Source organism: Salmo salar, unplaced genomic scaffold (genome assembly GCF_965601325.2).
Source record: "Salmo salar unplaced genomic scaffold, fSalSal1 ptg000135l, whole genome shotgun sequence".
Lineage (NCBI taxonomy): Eukaryota > Metazoa > Chordata > Actinopteri > Salmoniformes > Salmonidae > Salmo > Salmo salar.
Genome location: NW_027675320.1, coordinates 319,825 through 332,574, shown reverse-complemented (window position 1 = coordinate 332,574; position 12,750 = coordinate 319,825). Strand labels below are relative to the sequence as shown.

Genomic DNA, 12,750 nt, shown 5'->3' with positions numbered 1-12,750 from the left:
CATTCAAATCGATCAGTTTTCAACTAGAAAGATTGAGATGTGTCGTATCTGTCTCAAGCCTCCATAACTGTTTATGTTACACCTCCACATCTGCAATGAAAGGTGGTGGAGCTAGAGCGGTGTTAGTCAAACCATGAGACATACCTATAATCGGTCTTCTCACAAAAACATCTGTAGCTTCTGAACCGTTTGACCTACAAATTCGTATGACCACTCCCTGGAAAGGGGAGACCCGCACGAACACGGTGGTGTTCCCAATTTGTCTCTACGTCCCCCACAAGTGTCAGGGGACCCGTCTGAAGTCGGAACCCTTTATGTGCCAACTTCTGTTTGTAGAATCCAAAATCTTTGGGCAACAAACTAATGTGACCCCACTTGTCACAATGTTCTCAGTTTTGCCCTACGTTCCCCACAAGTGTCACGGGACTAATCTGAAGGTAACAGGTACTGATTAAAATGATAGATTTTTTAACCAGGGACCTCTCGCATCCTAAGCCATAATCGTACACCTACACCAACGATCCGTTTGGTCAAAGAATTTTCACTTTCCACAAAAATGACGGTCAGGATATGAATCGATGTCTCCATGTTGCGAGCGAGCTTCACATAGCATTGGTGGTATAGTGGTGAGCATAGCTGCCTTCCAAGCAGTTGACCCGGGTTTGATTCCAGGCCAATGCAGAGCATGAGATATTCACTGGTTTTAGGTGCTGGGTGTAATTTCAAGTGTATTACATTGGAATCAATCTTCGTGGAAGTCCAATTTGCTCTTCCTTTTTGCAGGTTTTCTAAATGAAGTGCGACATTGAGCCAACTAGTGAATATCACAATAGATTAGCTGTCCATCGCCTAAACCATTCAGCCACCTCGTCCTGCGCCCAAGAGGTGGCTGTTTGCGACCAGTGGCCTGAGATCTGCCTGTCTGAGCTTGTTAAAAGATCTGCAAAAGGGCTCATCCGGGATTTGAACCCGGGACCTCTCGCACCCTAAGCGAGAATCATACCCCTAGACCAACGAGCCTTACACAATAACAAAATAGTTTTGCTTTCTGCGGCAATGACAATGAGGATATCCATTGTTCTTGTCCATGGTGCTTGGAAAGACTGAACCTCATGTGAGTGTTTGTGCTATACTTGTGAGCATAGCAGTCTTCCAAACTGTTGACCAGGCTTCAGTTCAAATCTTTTGTATTTCATCTGCTGTGTTTTTCACATTCTGTCTTCTTAAGCCGCGACAGCAAACTGATGATGAGTGTTGACAAATGAATATTGAGCAAAATGAGATCAATTAATATTTTAAAAGAGAAACTGAAAAAATAAAACTTCAAAAAGAATGGAGCTCATTTATTTTGAGTTGACTGATAAATCAGTACGTGAATCAAAGTAAACGAATGTAAAAAATACCCATTCAAATCGATCAGTTTTCAACTAGAGAGATTGAGATGTGTCGTATCTGTCTCAAGCCTCCATAACTGTTTATGTTACACCTCCACATCTGCAATGAAAGGTGGTGGAGCTAGAGCGGTGTTAGTCAAACCATGAGACATACCTATAATCGGTCTTCTCACAAAAACATCTGTAGCTTCTGAACCGTTTGACCTACAAATTCGTATGACCACTCCCTGGAAAGGGGAGACCCGCACGAACACGGTGGTGTTCCCAATTTGTCTCTACGTCCCCCACAAGTGTCAGGGGACCCGTCTGAAGTCGGAACCCTTTATGTGCCAACTTCTGTTTGTAGAATCCAAAATCTTTGGGCAACAAACTAATGTGACCCCACTTGTCACAATGTTCTCAGTTTTGCCCTACGTTCCCCACAAGTGTCACGGGACTAATCTGAAGGTAACAGGTACTGATTAAAATGATAGATTTTTTAACCAGGGACCTCTCGCATCCTAAGCCATAATCGTACACCTACACCAACGATCCGTTTGGTCAAAGAATTTTCACTTTCCACAAAAATGACGGTCAGGATATGAATCGATGTCTCCATGTTGCTAGCGAGCTTCACATAGCATTGGTGGTATAGTGGTGAGCATAGCTGCCTTCCAAGCAGTTGACCCGGGTTTGATTCCAGGCCAATGCAGAGCATGAGATATTCACTGGTTTTAGGTGCTGGGTGTAATTTCAAGTGTATTACATTGGAATCAATCTTCGTGGAAGTCCAATTTGCTCTTCCTTTTTGCAGGTTTTCTAAATGAAGTGCGACATTGAGCCAACTAGTGAATATCACAATAGATTAGCTGTCCATCGCCTAAACCATTCAGCCACCTCGTCCTGCGCCCAAGAGGTGGCTGTTTGCGACCAGTGGCCTGAGATCTGCCTGTCTGAGCTTGTTAAAAGATCTGCAAAAGGGCTCATCCGGGATTTGAACCCGGGACCTCTCGCACCCTAAGCGAGAATCATACCCCTAGACCAACGAGCCTTACACAATAACAAAATAGTTTTGCTTTCTGCGGCAATGACAATGAGGATATCCATTGTTCTTGTCCATGGTGCTTGGAAAGACTGAACCTCATGTGAGTGTTTGTGCTATACTTGTGAGCATAGCAGTCTTCCAAACTGTTGACCAGGCTTCAGTTCAAATCTTTTGTATTTCATCTGCTGTGTTTTTCACATTCTGTCTTCTTAAGCCGCGACAGCAAACTGATGATGAGTGTTGACAAATGAATATTGAGCAAAATGAGATCAATTAATATTTTAAAAGAGAAACTGAAAAAATAAAACTTCAAAAAGAATGGAGCTCATTTATTTTGAGTTGACTGATGCATCAGTACGTGAATCAAAGTAAACGAATGTAAAAAATACCCATTCAAATCGATCAGTTTTCAACTAGAGAGATTGAGATGTGTCGTATCTGTCTCAAGCCTCCATAACTGTTTATGTTACACCTCCACATCTGCAATGAAAGGTGGTGGAGCTAGAGCGGTGTTAGTCAAACCATGAGACATACCTATAATCGGTCTTCTCACAAAAACATCTGTAGCTTCTGAACCGTTTGACCTACAAATTCGTATGACCACTCCCTGGAAAGGGGAGACCCGCACGAACACGGTGGTGTTCCCAATTTGTCTCTACGTCCCCCACAAGTGTCAGGGGACCCGTCTGAAGTCGGAACCCTTTATGTGCCAACTTCTGTTTGTAGAATCAAAAATCTTTGGGCAACAGACTAATGTGACCCCACTTGTCACAATGTTCTCAGTTTTGCCCTACGTTCCCCACAAGTGTCACGGGACTAATCTGAAGGTAACAGGTACTGATTAAAATGATAGATTTTTTAACCAGGGACCTCTCGCACCCTAAGCCATAATCGTACACCTACACCAACGATCCGTTTGGTCAAAGAATTTTCACTTTCCACAAAAATGACGGTCAGGATATGAATCGATGTCTCCATGTTGCTAGTGAGCTTCACATAGCATTGGTGGTATAGTGGTGAGCATAGCTGCCTTCCAAGCAGTTGACCCGGGTTCGATTCCCGGCCAATGCAGAGCATGAGATATTCACTAGTTTTACGGGCTGGGTGTAATTTCAAGTGTATTACCTTGGAATCAATCTTCGTGGAAGTCCGATTTGCTCTTACTTTTTGCAGGTTTTCTAAATGAAGTGCGACATTGAGCCAACTAGTGAATATCACAATAGATTAGCTGTCCATCGCCTAAACCATTCAGCCACCTCGTCCTGCGCCCAAGAGGTGGCTGTTTGCGACCAGTGGCCTGAGATCTGCCTGTCTGAGCTTGTTAAAAGATCTGCATAAGGGCTCATCCGGGATTTGAACCCGGGACCTCTCGCACCCTAAGCGAGAATCATACCCCTAGACCAACGAGCCTTACACAATAACAAAATAGTTTTGCTTTCTGCGGCAATGACAATGAGGATATCCATTGTTCTTGTCCATGGTGCTTGGAAAGATTGAACCTCATGTGAGTGTTTGTGCTATACTTGTGAGCATAGCAGTCTTCCAAACTGTTGACCAGGCTTCAGTTCAAATCTTTTGTATTTCATCTGCTGTGTTTTTCACATTCTGTCTTCTTAAGCCGCGACAGCAAACTGATGATGAGTGTTGACAAATGAATATTGAGCAAAATGAGATCAATTAATATTTTAACCTGTTAGGGCTAGGGGGCAGCATTGACACGGCTGGATAAAAAACATACCCGTTTTAATCTGGTTACCACTCCTACCCAGTAACTAGAATATGCATATACTTATTACATATGGATAGAAAACACCCTAAATTTTCTAAAACTGTTTGAATGGTGTCTGTGAGTATAACAGAACTCAAATGGCAGGTCAAAACCTGAGAGATTCCTTTACAGGAAGTGGCCTCTCTGACCATTTGTTGAACTTCTTTTCCATCTCTATCATTTACTAAGGATCTCTGCTCTAACGTGACACTTCCCACGTCGTCCATAGGCGCTCAGAGCCCGGGAAAAAACAGAATGTCGTCATTCCAGCCCCAGGCTGAAACACATTATCGCCTTTCTCAAGTGGCCGATCAAGAGACACTGGCTTATGCGCGTGACCCCGACCGCCCCCGCCTTTGGGATTTTTTCCTCTGTTTGCCGAAAAGGAGATTCCCTGTCGGAATATTGTCGCTTTTCTACGAGAAAAATGTCGTAAAAATTGATTTTAAACAGCGGTTGACATGCTTCGAAGTACGGTAATGGAATACTTAGAATTTTATTGTCACGAATTGCGCCATGCGCGTGACACTTCTTTACTATTTCGGATAGTGTCTTGAACGCACGAACAAAACGCCGCTATTCGGATATAACGATGGATTATTTTGGACCAAACCAACATTTGTTATTGAAGTAGCAGTCCTGGGTGTGTATTCTGACGAAGACAACAAAAGGTAATGAAACTTTTATAATAGTAAATATGATTATGGTGAGTGCTAAACTTGCCGGGTGTCTAAATAGCGAGCCCGTGATGCCTGGGCTATGTACTTAGAATATTGCAAAATGTGCTTTCACCAAAAAGCTATTTTAAAATCGGACATATCGAGTGCATAGAGGAGGTCTGTATCTATAATTCTTAAAATAATTGTTATGCTTTTTGTGAACGTTTATCGTGAGTAATTTAGTAAAATGTTAGCGAATTCCCCGGAAGTTTGCGGGGGGTATGCTAGTTCTGAACGTCACATGCTAATGTAAAAAGCTGGTTTTTGATATAAATATGAACTTGATTGAACAAAACATGCATGTATTGTATAACATAATGTCCTAGGGTTGTCATCTGATGAAGATCATCAAAGGTTAGTGCTGCATTTAGCTGTGGTTTTGTTTTTTGTGACGTTATATGCTAGCTTGAAAAATGGGTGTCTGATTATTTCTGGCTGGGTACTCTGCTGACATAATGTAATGTTTTGCTTTCGCTGTAAAGCCTTTTTGAAATCGGACAGTGTGGTTAGATTAACGAGAGTCTTGTCTTTAAAATACTGTAAAATAGTCATATGTTTGAAAAATGGAAGTTTTCGGATTTTAGAGGAGTTTGTATTTCGCGCCACGCCCATCATTGGATATTGGAGCAGGTGTTCCGCTAGCGGAACGTCTAGATGTAAGAGGTTAAAAGAGAAACTGAAAAAATAAAACTTCAAAAAGAATGGAGCTCATTTATTTTGAGTTGACTGATGCATCAGTACGTGAATCAAAGTAAACGAATGTAAAAAATACCCATTCAAATCGATCAGTTTTCAACTAGAGAGATTGAGATGTGTCGTATCTGTCTCAAGCCTCCATAACTGTTTATGTTACACCTCCACATCTGCAATGAAAGGTGGTGGAGCTAGAGCGGTGTTAGTCAAACCATGAGACATACCTATAATCGGTCTTCTCACAAAAACATCTGCAGCTTCTGAACCGTTTGACCTACAAATTCGTATGACCACTCCCCGGAAAGGGGAGACCCTCACGAACACGGTGGTGTTCCCACTTTGTCTCTACGTCCCCCACAAGTGTCAGGGGACCCGTCTGAAGTCGGAACCCTTTATGTTGCAACTTCTGTTTGTAGAATCCAAAATCTTTAGGCAACAAACTAATGTGACCCCACTTGTCACAATGTTCTCAGTTTTGCCCTACGTTCCCCACAAGTGTCACGGGACTAATCTGAAGGTAACAGGTACTGATTAAAATGATAGATATTTTAACCAGGGACCTCTCGCATCCTAAGCCATAATCGTACACCTACACCAACGATCCGTTTGGTCAAAGAATTTTCACTTTCCACAAAAATGACGGTCAGGATATGAATCGATGTCTCCATGTTGCTAGCGAGCTTCACATAGCATTGGTGGTATAGTGGTGAGCATAGCTGCCTTCCAAGCAGTTGACCCGGGTTTGATTCTAGGCCAATGCAGAGCATGAGATATTCACTGGTTTTAGGGGCTGGGTGTAATTTCAAGTGTATTACATTGGAATCAATCTTCGTGGAAGTCCAATTTGCTCTTCCTTTTTGCAGGTTTTCTAAATGAAGTGCGACATTGAGCCAACTAGTGAATATCACAATAGATTAGCTGTCCATCGCCTAAACCATTCAGCCACCTCGTCCTGCGCCCAAGAGGTGGCTGTTTGCGACCAGTGGCCTGAGATCTGCCTGTCTGAGCTTGTTAAAAGATCTGCAAGAGGGCTCATCCGGGATTTGAACCCGGGACCTCTCGCAACCTAAGCGAGAATCATACCCCTAGACCAACGAGCCTTACACAATAACAAAATAGTTTTGCTTTCTGCGGCAATGACAATGAGGATATCCATTGTTCTTGTCCATGGTGCTTGGAAAGATTGAACCTCATGTGAGTGTTTGTGCTATACTTGTGAGCATAGCAGTCTTCCAAACTGTTGACCAGGCTTCAGTTCAAATCTTTTGTATTTCATCTGCTGTGTTTTTCACATTCTGTCTTCTTAAGCCGCGACAGCAAACTGATGATGAGTGTTGACAAATGAATATTGAGCAAAATGAGATCAATTAATATTTTAACCTGTTAGGGCTAGGGGGCAGCATTGACACGGCTGGATAAAAAACATACCCGATTTAATCTGGTTACCACTCCTACCCAGTAACTAGAATATGCATATACTTATTACATATGGATAGAAAACACCCTAAATTTTCTAAAACTGTTTGAATGGTGTCTGTGAGTATAACAGAACTCAAATGGCAGGTCAAAACCTGAGAGATTCCTTTACAGGAAGTGGCCTCTCTGACCATTTGTTGAACTTCTTTTCCATCTCTATCATTTACTAAGGATCTCTGCTCTAACGTGACACTTCCCACGTCGTCCATAGGCGCTCAGAGCCCGGGAAAAAACAGAATGTCGTCATTCCAGCCCCAGGCTGAAACACATTATCGCCTTTCTCAAGTGGCCGATCAAGAGACACTGGCTTATGCGCGTGACCCCGACCGCCCCCGCCTTTGGGATTTTTTCCTCTGTTTGCCGAAAAGGAGATTCCCTGTCGGAATATTGTCGCTTTTCTACGAGAAAAATGTCGTAAAAATTGATTTTAAACAGCGGTTGACATGCTTCGAAGTACGGTAATGGAATACTTAGAATTTTATTGTCACGAATTGCGCCATGCGCGTGACACTTCTTTACTATTTCGGATAGTGTCTTGAACGCACGAACAAAACGCCGCTATTCGGATATAACGATGGATTATTTTGGACCAAACCAACATTTGTTATTGAAGTAGCAGTCCTGGGTGTGTATTCTGACGAAGACAACAAAAGGTAATGAAACTTTTATAATAGTAAATATGATTATGGTGAGTGCTAAACTTGCCGGGTGTCTAAATAGCGAGCCCGTGATGCCTGGGCTATGTACTTAGAATATTGCAAAATGTGCTTTCACCAAAAAGCTATTTTAAAATCGGACATATCGAGTGCATAGAGGAGGTCTGTATCTATAATTCTTAAAATAATTGTTATGCTTTTTGTGAACGTTTATCGTGAGTAATTTAGTAAAATGTTAGCGAATTCCCCGGAAGTTTGCGGGGGGTATGCTAGTTCTGAACGTCACATGCTAATGTAAAAAGCTGGTTTTTGATATAAATATGAACTTGATTGAACAAAACATGCATGTATTGTATAACATAATGTCCTAGGGTTGTCATCTGATGAAGATCATCAAAGGTTAGTGCTGCATTTAGCTGTGGTTTTGTTTTTTGTGACGTTATATGCTAGCTTGAAAAATGGGTGTCTGATTATTTCTGGCTGGGTACTCTGCTGACATAATGTAATGTTTTGCTTTCGCTGTAAAGCCTTTTTGAAATCGGACAGTGTGGTTAGATTAACGAGAGTCTTGTCTTTAAAATACTGTAAAATAGTCATATGTTTGAAAAATGGAAGTTTTCGGATTTTAGAGGAGTTTGTATTTCGCGCCACGCCCATCATTGGATATTGGAGCAGGTGTTCCGCTAGCGGAACGTCTAGATGTAAGAGGTTAAAAGAGAAACTGAAAAAATAAAACTTCAAAAAGAATGGAGCTCATTTATTTTGAGTTGACTGATGCATCAGTACGTGAATCAAAGTAAACGAATGTAAAAAATACCCATTCAAATCGATCAGTTTTCAACTAGAGAGATTGAGATGTGTCGTATCTGTCTCAAGCCTCCATAACTGTTTATGTTACACCTCCACATCTGCAATGAAAGGTGGTGGAGCTAGAGCGGTGTTAGTCAAACCATGAGACATACCTATAATCGGTCTTCTCACAAAAACATCTGCAGCTTCTGAACCGTTTGACCTACAAATTCGTATGACCACTCCCCGGAAAGGGGAGACCCTCACGAACACGGTGGTGTTCCCACTTTGTCTCTACGTCCCCCACAAGTGTCAGGGGACCCGTCTGAAGTCGGAACCCTTTATGTTGCAACTTCTGTTTGTAGAATCCAAAATCTTTAGGCAACAAACTAATGTGACCCCACTTGTCACAATGTTCTCAGTTTTGCCCTACGTTCCCCACAAGTGTCACGGGACTAATCTGAAGGTAACAGGTACTGATTAAAATGATAGATATTTTAACCAGGGACCTCTCGCATCCTAAGCCATAATCGTACACCTACACCAACGATCCGTTTGGTCAAAGAATTTTCACTTTCCACAAAAATGACGGTCAGGATATGAATCGATGTCTCCATGTTGCTAGCGAGCTTCACATAGCATTGGTGGTATAGTGGTGAGCATAGCTGCCTTCCAAGCAGTTGACCCGGGTTTGATTCTAGGCCAATGCAGAGCATGAGATATTCACTGGTTTTAGGGGCTGGGTGTAATTTCAAGTGTATTACATTGGAATCAATCTTTGTGGAAGTCCAATTTGCTCTTCCTTTTTGCAGGTTTTCTAAATGAAGTGCGACATTGAGCCAACTAGTGAATATCACAATAGATTAGCTGTCCATCGCCTAAACCATTCAGCCACCTCGTCCTGCGCCCAAGAGGTGGCTGTTTGCGACCAGTGGCCTGAGATCTGCCTGTCTGAGCTTGTTAAAAGATCTGCAAGAGGGCTCATCCGGGATTTGAACCCGGGACCTCTCGCAACCTAAGCGAGAATCATACCCCTAGACCAACGAGCCTTACACAATAACAAAATAGTTTTGCTTTCTGCGGCAATGACAATGAGGATATCCATTGTTCTTGTCCATGGTGCTTGGAAAGATTGAACCTCATGTGAGTGTTTGTGCTATACTTGTGAGCATAGCAGTCTTCCAAACTGTTGACCAGGCTTCAGTTCAAATCTTTTGTATTTCATCTGCTGTGTTTTTCACATTCTGTCTTCTTAAGCCGCGACAGCAAACTGATGATGAGTGTTGACAAATGAATATTGAGCAAAATGAGATCAATTAATATTTTAAAAGAGAAACTGAAAAAATAAAACTTCAAAAAGAATGGAGCTCATTTATTTTGAGTTGACTGATGCATCAGTACGTGAATCAAAGTAAACGAATGTAAAAAATACCCATTCAAATCGATCAGTTTTCAACTAGAGAGATTGAGATGTGTCGTATCTGTCTCAAGCCTCCATAACTGTTTATGTTACACCTCCACATCTGCAATGAAAGGTGGTGGAGCTAGAGCGGTGTTAGTCAAACCATGAGACATACCTATAATCGGTCTTCTCACAAAAACATCTGCAGCTTCTGAACCGTTTGACCTACAAATTCGTATGACCACTCCCTGGAAAGGGGAGACCTTCACAAACACGGTGGTGTTCCCACTTTGTCTCTACGTCCCCCACAAGTGTCAGGGGACCCGTCTGAAGTCGGAACCCTTTATGTGCCAACTTCTGTTTGTAGAATCCAAAATCTTTGGGCAACAAACTAATGTGACCCCACTTGTCACAATGTTCTCAGTTTTGCCCTACGTTCCCCACAAGTGTCACGGGACTAATCTGAAGGTAACAGGTACTGATTAAAATGATAGATTTTTTAACCAGGGACCTCTCGCACCCTAAGCCATAATCGTACACCTACACCAACGATCCGTTTGGTCAAAGAATTTTCACTTTCCACAAAAATGACGGTCAGGATATGAATCGATGTCTCCATGTTGCTAGCGAGCTTCACATAGCATTGTTGGTTAGTGGTGAGCATAGCTGCCTTCCAAGCAGTTGACCCGGGTTCGATTCCAGGCCAATGCAGAGCATGAGATATTCACTGGTTTTAGGGGCTGGGTGTAATTTCAAGTGTATTACATTGGAATCAATCTTCGTGGAAGTCCAATTTCCTCTTCCTTTTTGCAGGTTTTCTAAATGAAGTGCGACATTGAGCCAACTAGTGAATATCACAATAGATTAGCTGTCCATCGCCTAAACCATTCAGCCACCTCGTCCTGCGCCCAAGAGGTGGCTGTTTGCGACCAGTGGCCTGAGATCTGCCTGTCTGAGCTTGTTAAAAGATCTGCAAGAGGGCTCATCCGGGATTTGAACCCGGGACCTCTCGCAACCTAAGCGAGAATCATACCCCTAGACCAACAAGCCTTACACAATAACAAAATAGTTTTGCTTTCTGCGGCAATGACAATGAGGATATCCATTGTTCTTGTCCATGGTGCTTGGAAAGATTGAACCTCATGTGAGTGTTTGTGCTATACTTGTGAGCATAGCAGTCTTCCAAACTGTTGACCAGGCTTCAGTTCAAATCTTTTGTATTTCATCTGCTGTGTTTTTCACATTCTGTCTTCTTAAGCCGCGACAGCAAACTGATGATGAGTGTTGACAAATGAATATTGAGCAAAATGAGATCAATTAATATTTTAAAAGAGAAACTGAAAAAATAAAACTTCAAAAAGAATGGAGCTCATTTATTTTGAGTTGACTGATGCATCAGTACGTGAATCAAACTAAACGAATGTAAAAAATACCCATTCAAATCGATCAGTTTTCAACTAGAGAGATTGAGATGTGTCGTATCTGTCTCAAGCCTCCATAACTGTTTATGTTACACCTCCACATCTGCAATGAAAGGTGGTGGAGCTAGAGCGGTGTTAGTCAAACAATGAGACATACCTATAATCGGTCTTCTCACAAAAACATCTGCAGCTTCTGAACCGTTTGACCTACAAATTCGTATGACCACTCCCTGGAAAGGGGAGACCTTCACAAACACGGTGGTGTTCCCACTTTGTCTCTACGTCCCCCACAAGTGTCAGGGGACCCGTCTGAAGTCGGAACCCTTTATGTGCCAACTTCTGTTTGTAGAATCCAAAATCTTTGGGCAACAAACTAATGTGACCCCACTTGTCACAATGTTCTCAGTTTTGCCCTACGTTCCCCACAAGTGTCACGGGACTAATCTGAAGGTAACAGGTACTGATTAAAATGATAGATTTTTTAACCAGGGACCTCTCGCACCCTAAGCCATAATCGTACACCTACACCAACGATCCGTTTGGTCAAAGAATTTTCACTTTCCACAAAAATGACGGTCAGGATATGAATCGATGTCTCCATGTTGCTAGCGAGCTTCACATAGCATTGGTGGTATAGTGGTGAGCATAGCTGCCTTCCAAGCAGTTGACCCGGGTTCGATTCTAGGCCAATGCAGAGCATGAGATATTCACTGGATTTAGGGGCTGGGTGTAATTTCAAGTGTATTACATTGGAATCAATCTTCGTGGAAGTCCAATTTGCTCTTCCTTTTTGCAGGTTTTCTAAATGAAGTGCGACATTGAGCCAACTAGTGAATATCACAATAGATTAGCTGTCCATCGCCTAAACCATTCAGCCACCTCGTCCTGCGCCCAAGAGGTGGCTGTTTGCGACCAGTGGCCTGAGATCTGCCTGTCTGAGCTTGTTAAAAGATCTGCAAGAGGGCTCATCCGGGATTTGAACCCTGGACCTCTCGCACCCTAAGCGAGAATCATACCCCTAGACCAACGAGCCTTACACAATAACAAAATAGTTTTGCTTTCTGCGGCAATGACAATGAGGATATCCATTGTTCTTGTCCATGGTGCTTGGAAAGATTGAACCTCATGTGAGTGTTTGTGCTATACTTGTGAGCATAGCAGTCTTCCAAACTGTTGACCAGGTTTCAGTTCAAATCTTTTGTATTTCATCTGCTGTGTTTTTCACATTCTGTCTTCTTAAGCCGCGACAGCAAACTGATGATGAGTGTTGACAAATGAATATTGAGCAAAATGAGATCAATTAATATTTTAAAAGAGAAACTGAAAAAATAAAACTTCAAAAAGAATGGAGCTCATTTATTTTGAGTTGACTGATGCATCAGTACGTGAATCAAAGTAAACGAATGTA

At 42.3% G+C, this 12,750-nt stretch overlaps 8 non-coding genes across 8 annotated transcripts; 1 reads left to right on the top strand and 7 right to left on the bottom strand.

The window, feature by feature from the left end:
* Positions 1-948: 948 nt before the first annotated feature.
* Positions 949-1,020, bottom strand: trnap-agg (transfer RNA proline (anticodon AGG)). The gene has a single exon. It is a non-coding gene; the product is annotated as a tRNA-Pro (tRNA).
* Positions 1,021-2,352: 1,332 nt separating this feature from the next.
* trnap-agg (transfer RNA proline (anticodon AGG)) lies at positions 2,353-2,424 on the bottom strand. The gene has a single exon. It is a non-coding gene; the product is annotated as a tRNA-Pro (tRNA).
* Positions 2,425-3,417: 993 nt separating this feature from the next.
* On the top strand, positions 3,418-3,489 carry trnag-ucc (transfer RNA glycine (anticodon UCC)). The gene has a single exon. It is a non-coding gene; the product is annotated as a tRNA-Gly (tRNA).
* Positions 3,490-3,756: 267 nt separating this feature from the next.
* trnap-agg (transfer RNA proline (anticodon AGG)) lies at positions 3,757-3,828 on the bottom strand. The gene has a single exon. It is a non-coding gene; the product is annotated as a tRNA-Pro (tRNA).
* Positions 3,829-6,626: 2,798 nt separating this feature from the next.
* On the bottom strand, positions 6,627-6,698 carry trnap-agg (transfer RNA proline (anticodon AGG)). The gene has a single exon. It is a non-coding gene; the product is annotated as a tRNA-Pro (tRNA).
* Positions 6,699-9,496: 2,798 nt separating this feature from the next.
* On the bottom strand, positions 9,497-9,568 carry trnap-agg (transfer RNA proline (anticodon AGG)). Its single transcript has one exon. It is a non-coding gene; the product is annotated as a tRNA-Pro (tRNA).
* A 1,331-nt stretch (positions 9,569-10,899) lies between these two features.
* trnap-agg (transfer RNA proline (anticodon AGG)) lies at positions 10,900-10,971 on the bottom strand. Its single transcript has one exon. It is a non-coding gene; the product is annotated as a tRNA-Pro (tRNA).
* Positions 10,972-12,303: 1,332 nt separating this feature from the next.
* Positions 12,304-12,375, bottom strand: trnap-agg (transfer RNA proline (anticodon AGG)). Its single transcript has one exon. It is a non-coding gene; the product is annotated as a tRNA-Pro (tRNA).
* Between the last annotated feature and the right edge of the window lie 375 nt (positions 12,376-12,750).